The following is a 9369-nucleotide window of genomic DNA, read 5'->3' as shown; positions in this document are numbered from 1 at the left end:
TTCCTTTGTGTTTTTGAAAAATAATTCATTACACTCAGGACATATTTTAGTGCACAGTGTGTAAAATTTAGTTCCCTCGAGATTAATTATTAAGAAAAAATTTGTTGTGAACTACCACATCATACAAGAGAATATCATAGCATGTTTGTTTGTTTCTACCACACTTTTCTTTTTCTGAATGTTTCTGGTACTAACACATCGTCTACAAAACGCCATGCAGAAATAAATCTTGTGATTCCATAAGACAGGCAGTATCGCATTCACCAAATTATGGAGTCTGGTTCTGAAATTAACAATGCCTGATGCTTCCTTTTAGAAATGTATATACATTAATCCCCAAAATATAATATTTGTAAGTGAAACAGAGGTGGAGGATTATTTTTAGGTCTGATAGATTATCAATAGCCAGAACTTCTTTTTTGAGTGCACTCTATTTTCATATAACAAACTTAAATTTCTCCCTGGATTTTTAATTAAAAGACACAAGTGAATGCTCTTCTCCTGCACTGTAACGAGAAGATACTCAAAGAGCATCTCAGTAAGATTCCCTTCCCGGTGACCTTTAAAGCGTAGCTCTTTGGTTTCCGTATACTTTCACTATTTATTACAGTAAATTCTGCTGTTTACTTAAGTTATTTTGAGACCGTTTCTGTTCTGTATAACCCAGTTTAGTTCTGATAGTGTTATTTGCAAATCTAAAATAGAAAAATGTTTAAAATCAAAAGCTGGTTTATATCTCATTTGGCAGCACATTCTGGCAAAATCTATGTCAACCCAAGCTAACACAGGCTTCTTATACAGTTCATTACTCCCCCTTGGGATGAACATTCACATATGTTACTGAGAAATAATAATATCAAGCTACCCAGAATCTGATAGGGATATTACATAATATGCAAAATGTAAAATTCTGAAATACATTAATTTGCAGGAATTTTTTATATTTTATATGCTTGATTCAATATTTTGAGGACTTATGGCAGTTCTTGACTTCTTGCACCCATTGCCAATGTAGTTTGGTTTGATGGACTGTTTCCATTGTACTATAATTAAAGTTTTGTAAAAAAAGCACACAAAAACAAATATTTGTAATGATATGTCTTTCTGTTTCATTTAATAAATAATCTGGGCTGCCATTTTAAGCCATGACAATTCCAATGAAACACTAATATTTGAAAGTCTACTGGAGATTCTGAAATATTTTATACAGTTACATATACAGAAAAAAGCCATTATTTTCTAAGTGCCTAGTTATAAATTGTGCATTTACCAAGGCAATCGGGAAACAATTCATGCATATTATATGTATATTGCTAAATTGTGTACAATGAAATTCTAAAATCTATTGGCCAAAAAACATGAATTATGCAATACATTTTGGTATCACTAATAAACATATAATAAAACAGAACTGACTTACCCTTCTGATATAAGAAGGAGATTTATGAGATGTCATCTAGGTAGTATATTTGTGACACTCTAAATTCATGAACTCCTTCTGCATCCCATCCACACTGATATCAGAAGGATGTGACAGTACAACACATGGGATATAAAATTCTTCATAAAACATTACAACTCCATGAAGAAGCTTTCAGGATGTTGCCTGACTCTGTTTAGAGTAATTAGAATATTTAGGTTTTATTTGAAGTCAAAAATGCTCTTAATGCGTAATACTCAAATGTTTCTTTTTCTTCTATAAACTGTACATTACCTGTATCTTAACTTCCAAGTTTTCAGACAAGGCTTTATAAATAAAGCATAAAGAAATTTCACTTATGGAAGTTGTGAATTGTGGGTGAATCATATGAATATCAAAACTTAGTAAAGATTGAAGGATATGGGTAATTTTTGTCTAGATATAGTAGTTAAGATGTTTTTTAGAAAGTTAAGGCTAGGCAAGTTACCTATATGTAATTTAATTTTAAAGCAAGTATGTGAATACACATTATTGACATTGCTTTGACAACACAAAAACAAAACAAAACGTAACTTGGCATTGAAAAAGTATGATTCCATGAAATAACCATTTTCCAAAAGTGTTCATGCAAATGGGTATACATGTAATAAATTTGCTCCACAAATAGAATTTTACATTGTTTATTTTAAAAATAAATTTTCAGATAATAACCCCAATGAATAAGCAGTTGAAACTGACACAACAGAAAGTTTTAAAGCAAAGGATGGCTACAGTGTTTTGCTTCCCAAAGTGAAACTGAACAACTACCACCACCGCACTTGCATCCTCAGGCTCCTTCTTCATTCCTGTTTCTCTAGTAATGGTTGGCTGATGCATTACTACCCACTGGGGCAATGCCAGTAATGCTGTCGCTGCAATCTCTGGCGCAATGACATCAAAAGACTTCTTCGCGCTATTATGCCAGGTATAAAAGCGAGACAAGTTCAATCTGGACACCTGAAGAGCCCTTCTCCAAGGTCTTGTCAGCTGTAATCTTTCTGAAAGCTCCTGTTCATCAGGTCTAGTCTAGAGCAAATAGGAAATCCCAATAGGTAGTCTGTTCAGGAGAATAGAAAAATCAGTGGAATTAGATGGTTTCATGGCAATGCAATCAAGGAATGAGGCAATTTTTCCATTTTTATCTATTTTTTAAACATTTTATTTGAAGTGTATAGGCATAGCCTCTGAAAATTATTTGAAAAGTCAATGCTTATATGCTCTGCCAGTTAATTTTTCTTACTGTGCTTTTAAATTATTTCTTTGAATAGCACAGGCCTTCTGAAGACAAGGGAAATAAATTTCAACCAAAAAAATCAATTCCGTAAGGCATAGTTTAGTCCAAATAAATACAGAGTCCATTTGGACTGTACATATTTCTTATAATAATAAAAAAATCCCTCTAATTTTGTTGCTATATTATAAAATCTATTGCCTGGTATTGACATATACTAATACTTGCCTACATTGATACACATGACAAAGCTTGACTCTAAAATCTATTGACAAGCTGTTTTATCTGAATCCACTTAGTTTAGTTCTATAGAGACATACTTTGTGAGAAAAAATCTATTTGAAAGCACATATTAATAGTTATTTATATTTAAATAAATTTTATCTTTCATATTTTAGTGGTCCAAAACAATATTGTTAGTAGTATAATTATTACTATTAGTATAATAAGAGTAATTATATTATCTTGGACCACAATTATGTGAGATAGATCTATTTAAATATAAATAAAATACTTATTAACTTGCTATTTGATGATTATATTTTGGAAACAATTTTTGATTTTCAGACAAGAGGTATTCTCTAAGTACTAGGAAAATATATTATAAATATAAACATAATATATTATAAATTATATAAGTATATATAAGTATTATATAAGTACTAGTGAAATATATTATAAATACAATATATTATAAGTAGTAAATATTCTCTAAGTATTAGGAAAAATGCTACCAAACTTCATATCTTCTAAGTATTTATTGTTTAAAGCTGGTAATAACCAGTGAGTATAATGACCATTACCTTTAACATCTTCACTGTTTACACTTGGAGAAGTAATCTGTTTTCCAGCAGGCATATAAGGAGGGGTCACATGAAATTCTAGACACTCCAGGAGAAACTCATGATGACTTGCCATAAAAATCACCATCATTGGAATGACCCATGTTATGGATGAAATTGTACTAGCAGCACACTCTGTTCATTTTATGGATTTTTTTCAGTTATAAATATTATGAATCATTAAAAATATGTATCTGGATATTTGAAGTATTATGACCCAAATTCATATGCATATGTTATGAAATAAATTCAAATTCATATAGCATTAAAAAATTCTTTTTTCTCATATGTAGCTTTCAAATCCTTGAATTCCTCTTTATTTTTAGCTCTTTTCGCCTTAATAAATTTTTAAATACATATTTATGTGTATGAATACACAAGTATTCTATTTGACCATGTTATAGACCCAATTTGCATGTAGAATGTGTTTGGTTTATTAGTGATTTGCTTAAAAACAAGTGTTATCGTTAGTGTAATAAAGTTATGTGACATTGGTGATTGTCTTAATTGACCTTTTTTAGAGATTGGACTAGCTTCTTGGGGAAAAAAATCTTCAAATACAATTGGTAGCTTGTTAGCTAGTAAAATATGTAGATTCACAAATATGATTGTATAATTTTTCCGAAGATACCAGAATAGTCCTTTATTACATATGAGAATAGAGTTACTAAGTCTTACCTTTGATTAAAAAATAAATATAAATGATTTGATGTCATTTTGTACTTTTTCATTGATGACTATGATAGGCTTCAATTTTAAATTAATTCACAGGATATTGTTGAACTATTACTTTATGCTCACTTAAGTTCTATGAAAATTTAAGAAAAACTAAAGCTCATAAAATTTTTAGGTTTTTTTCTTCTCGAGTCATAAAATAATCTGATAGTACCCACACTTATTATTGGTATCAATAAGAAATAGGAGAAAGATGGTTTTTAAGTAATATAAACCAAACTAAGGTTTCTTTTATTAAAATTTGAAGACAGCAACAAATCCAAAATTATCTCTTTTATGCCTATATTAACAAGGATTATATAGCACTACATTTAACCTGAAATATGTCAATATTTAAAAAAATTAATATTTAGGTAAATTCTTTAAGTTTCATATTCAAGGCTTTGAATTATATGATTGTGTGCATGCAGAATACAAACATGATCTCATCACACACTCAGAATATTTTGTTTGGATATAAGAATTATAATTTTAATGATTGATCAGATAATGAAGAAAGTATTTATGTGATATTTACATAAACATATGAAACATAAACTTTACTCAATATGACTATATCGCTCACAAAATAGAATTAAAATATGGTCTACAGACCTATTTTGTTTGGTTCTTCTGTGCTTTTATTTGTTTGTTTTTCAGGAAGATTAGCCCTGCTCTAACATCTGCTGCCAATCCTCCTCTTTTCACTGAGGAAGACTGGCCCTGAGCTAACATCCATGCCCATCTTCCTCTACTTTCTATGTGGGATGCCTACCACAGCATGGCTTGCCAAGCAGTGCCATGTCCGCACCTGGGATTGGAACCGGTGAACCCCGGGCTGCCAAATTGGAATGTCCCCACCCAGCTGCTGTGCCACCAGGCTGGCCCCCTTCTGCGCTTTTATTGGTACTTGCTCAGACAAAATATTTGTCATAGTTTGATCTATATAGCAGACAAGACATCTGGAATAACCATACTGGAAGAAACAATTTCCTAGATTCAACACAAAAAAATCTAACTATGAAAAAGAAGTACGGACAATTGGGATTTCATAAAAATGTTTTAAAAATCTGTTTGGGAGGGAGTGACAGAGAGAGAGAGAGAGAATACACCATCATAAACACCTTAAAGAATTCCAAGAGCTAACATACCTTCAAATATGACTTAATACAACAGTGAAATAAGAAAATAAAAATACCACAAACATCAGCAATAACAAAATATGTTGGCAATAGAGAGACTAGAAACATGCACTCCCATATGTTGCCTTGATTGACAGCATAGGTGCCATTGCAGTGTGTGGGGAAAGGAATTTTTTTTTTTTTTTGTAGGGAAGATTGGCCCTGAGCTAACATCTGTTGCAATCTTCCTCTTTTTGCTTGAGGAAAATAAACTTTGATCCATTTCTTTAACCACGCATAATAAAGAATTTATATATGTTAAACTTGTCCACAAAAGGGTTCATTAAACATTTAAAAAGAATTCCTACAAATCAGTAAGTAAAAAGTAGATAATCCAATCATTTAAAAAATAGGTAAAAGCCTTGAACAATCACTTCAGAATAGAGGATATCTAAATGGTTAATAATCACTGAAATGTTGCTCAACTATTTAGTCATGGGGAAATTCAAATATAAAATCACATTGAGATAACACTACAGATCCAACAAAATCCCTTAAAAATAAATAAATAAATTGTGGGTATTAGTAAATTAGTGGCACACCTGGAACTCTCACACATAACTAGGGGATTAGAAATTCCTACAACCATTTTGAAAATCAATTTGGCAGAATCTACTAAAATTGGAATTCATATACTCTATGGTTCAGTAAATCATACTATTTACTATATGCTCAGGAGAAATGAGTGTCTGTATGTAACACACGAGTCAAGGATATTAAAAATAACTTGATTTGTAATAAAAAACTGGAAGCATCCCTGTTACTCATCAATGACAGGAAGAATAAATAATCTGAGGTAAATTTATAAAATATAATACCGTACTCGAGCAAAAATAATGAATTATTAACATATACTGTAACATGGATGATTTAATAGTAGACAAAACATTAAGCAAAAGAAGTCAGGCATCACAGAATCCATTCTACATTTTTCCATTTAAATGGAGTTCAAAAACAGACAAACTTAGTACTTACTGATGGAAGTCAGAAAACTGATAAAACTGAGGGTATATTCACTGAGAGAAGCAAGATGGAGGCTTCTGAGATGCTTGTGATGTTTTATATCTAGATCTGGGTGACGGTTATATTGGTGCACACATCTGTAAAGACATCATGAATTATATATCTAATAATTGTGCATGTTACTCTACATAGCTTATTCTTCAATAAAAACTTACTTTAAAAGAGGGAAAAAAACAACCATGTTAGAGAATCAGCAAGAGATCAACCACCAACAAAATTATGCAAGGAGACTATAAAAGTTGGAATTGACACACACAGATTATAAAATACATATGTTTCATGTATGTAAAGAAAAATACGAATGAATGATGAAGGAACAGATTATACAGTGAGACCCACTGAGTGTACATCCAAGCATATACCCTAGGGAATTATTTCATATTTGTTTAAGGAAACACAAATATGAATGTAAATAGCAGAAATATTGTAATAATAACTAAATAGATAAACAAATTAAACTTGGAACAATCTAAATGTCTATAGATAAACATATTTGTTTTGTTTATCCAATGTATAGTATGAAGAGTGAATATGACTAAAATACAAATATAGATATTAATGAGAATAAATCTGATTAACATAATAGTGAAAGAAAGTTCCAGAAGAGCACATATTTTATAGCTCAATTGACAGGAAGTTAAAAATCCGGAACAAAAAAGGATATTGTTTAGGATACCTACATACCCGTAAAACTATAAAATAAGCAAATAAAAACACCAAATTCTGGATTATGAGAATCTGGGAGGGGCACAAACTTCAAAGTTGTGATAGCAGAATGATTTCCCTTAAACTTTGTTGTAAGTACTCTAGCCTTCAATTTGTTATTATTCCTTATGCTTTTCACCTAGCTTATAAATATTTCTTTATATTTATTCAAAATTTATTTAAACTTGTATTTAAATCAAGGGAATGATAATCTTACAATTTAGGGCAATATTTACTTAGGATAAGGAACTGGGAAAAGAAGGCAAAATAAATGGAGAATAGCACACCAGAGGCTTCAACTGTTTTGATAATGCTCTATTTCTTAATTGAGTGAAGATACAAAGGTGTTTAAAAATTATCGTATGTTTCATACGTATTTGAATGTTCATTTAATATAATTATTGTATGTATGGTATATTGTACTTAATTTATATATATGATAAATACTTTTGGGTACACAATTTGGACCATCTTAAAATTAAGTTGTCAGCATATAAAATTTAAAAAAATTAGTAAAAATCCATATTTTGTGTTTCTATGGAAGTGTAAGAGATCTATGCAAAGCATGTACAAATAATGGCTATTGCAGGCTGAGAAGAGTCAAGGGCGCCTACTGTAAGTTCATGTATTTTCCTTTTTTCCATAGTACCCATCAGATCAATTCACTTATAAGTTTTATTGCTTCCATCCTATTTGTAATGGCGATTAACATATTTTAAAATTTCTCAATCTTCTGAACAAGCAAATATATATTATAACATCAGAATAAGTAAACAAATGCAACTTCATCTTTGGGATTAAATTTTAAATGAACATCTAAGACAAAATTTTTAAAAATTGGAAAATATACATTCTATTCAGTAATACTCCTGTTATCAGATATATTTCCTGTAAATAAGAAAACAAAGCAACTTTTCTGATAGGTACCACCCCAAGGATGGAAAGCACGAAGAATTCCCAGCATAAAAGCCACTAGTATTTGTAACAGCCCAAGAATTTTTTTTGAAACAGGCTATAATTTCACTAAATATATGATATTAGCATCCTCTCTACAAATTTTATAATATGACATGTGGGCTTCTATTGTTGGTATAAACTACCATAAGAGTGATTATATACATTGAAGTAAATCACCTCCTTAATGTTGAGGAAATGAAAATTTAGTCAACTGATAAGGCAAACATTCCAAGAAAGTCGAAGTGATACCATGTCTAGTTCCTATCAAATGATTAATAGTTGTTAGTGGTAGTTGAATTGTTGAAAAATCATACTGAAAGGATGAAGTGTGTATTCAGAAATAGAACAGCAAAATAAGGAAGTATATAATTAATGGATTCCTAAACATATATATGCTTGACTCTAAATCAAAAAGTACAAAGTGCTGTGTATGCAGTGTTCATGATTTCTTAAATTATCCATCACTTCCCAGTGTATTCTGTTAGAATGGTGCAACACTTGGTTCCCCTGGGAGACGGAAGTCTCGGTGCTGGCAAGTTGGGCAGTCAGATCAACAGCAGATAAAATAGACTTGGTTAGTAGGATACTTTGCTGTCGTATCCATCTTTAGCCTCCATCTCTGTTACTGAGGCTACAACATTTATGTGCCTTCTGGCCAGTTCTGGGATGACCAATGACAAAGGCTGGCTTTGTAAACTGAATCATTTTGTCTTGTTGTTCACACTTTTTCCACGGTAGATGCTTCCTGATGGGTATTAATATACAACACAAAAATCCTCACACTTTATGCCCATACTCCATCCACATGCCTCTAACTCAGACCTCCTTTTCTCTCATCTTCCAGTCTTTCTCTTTTCCAAGTACCTGGGCAATGTGTCAGGCCATTTGCCATCTAGAAAGCAGTCTGCTAAGCACTTTAAATGTATTAACTATTTTAAGCCTCACGAAAGCACTGTAATTTAGTTATTAGTATTACCTATATTATCTTCCCTCTTTTAGTGATGAAGAAAGTGTTGTCCAAGGTCCTACAGTGAGTAAGTGGCAGCGCCAGGATTTGAACCTAGGCAGGATGGCTCTTGTGTTCCTTATGCTTATGAACTTTCCATAGATTAGCTCTAGCCCAGACAAGAAATCTGGACAGATGTATGTTGTACACTTGCCAGGTAACCCATTCCGCCCACGTGGAAGAAGAATTCAGGCGTGCTTGGGGAAAACAAACAAGTGTGGGGAAAAGTCCCCCAGTCAAAATTAGATCTA

The 9369-nt window shown here is 31.6% G+C and overlaps 1 long non-coding RNA gene across 1 annotated transcript in view; it reads right to left on the bottom strand.

The window, feature by feature from the left end:
- Positions 1 to 1085: 1085 nt before the first annotated feature.
- Positions 1086 to 9369, bottom strand: part of LOC139081812 (uncharacterized) — a 75276-nt gene continuing 66992 nt past the window's right edge. Inside the window, exons 2-3 of the long non-coding RNA XR_011537165.1 lie at positions 6403 to 6527; positions 1086 to 2516 (exon numbers count right to left, since the gene is read on the bottom strand). This is a non-coding gene — a long non-coding RNA (uncharacterized lncRNA). The remainder of the gene's footprint in view (positions 2517 to 6402; positions 6528 to 9369) is intronic.

This window comes from Equus przewalskii, chromosome 2 (genome assembly GCF_037783145.1).
Source record: "Equus przewalskii isolate Varuska chromosome 2, EquPr2, whole genome shotgun sequence".
NCBI lineage: Eukaryota > Metazoa > Chordata > Mammalia > Perissodactyla > Equidae > Equus > Equus przewalskii.
This window is presented reverse-complemented; position numbering and strand designations above follow the sequence as displayed.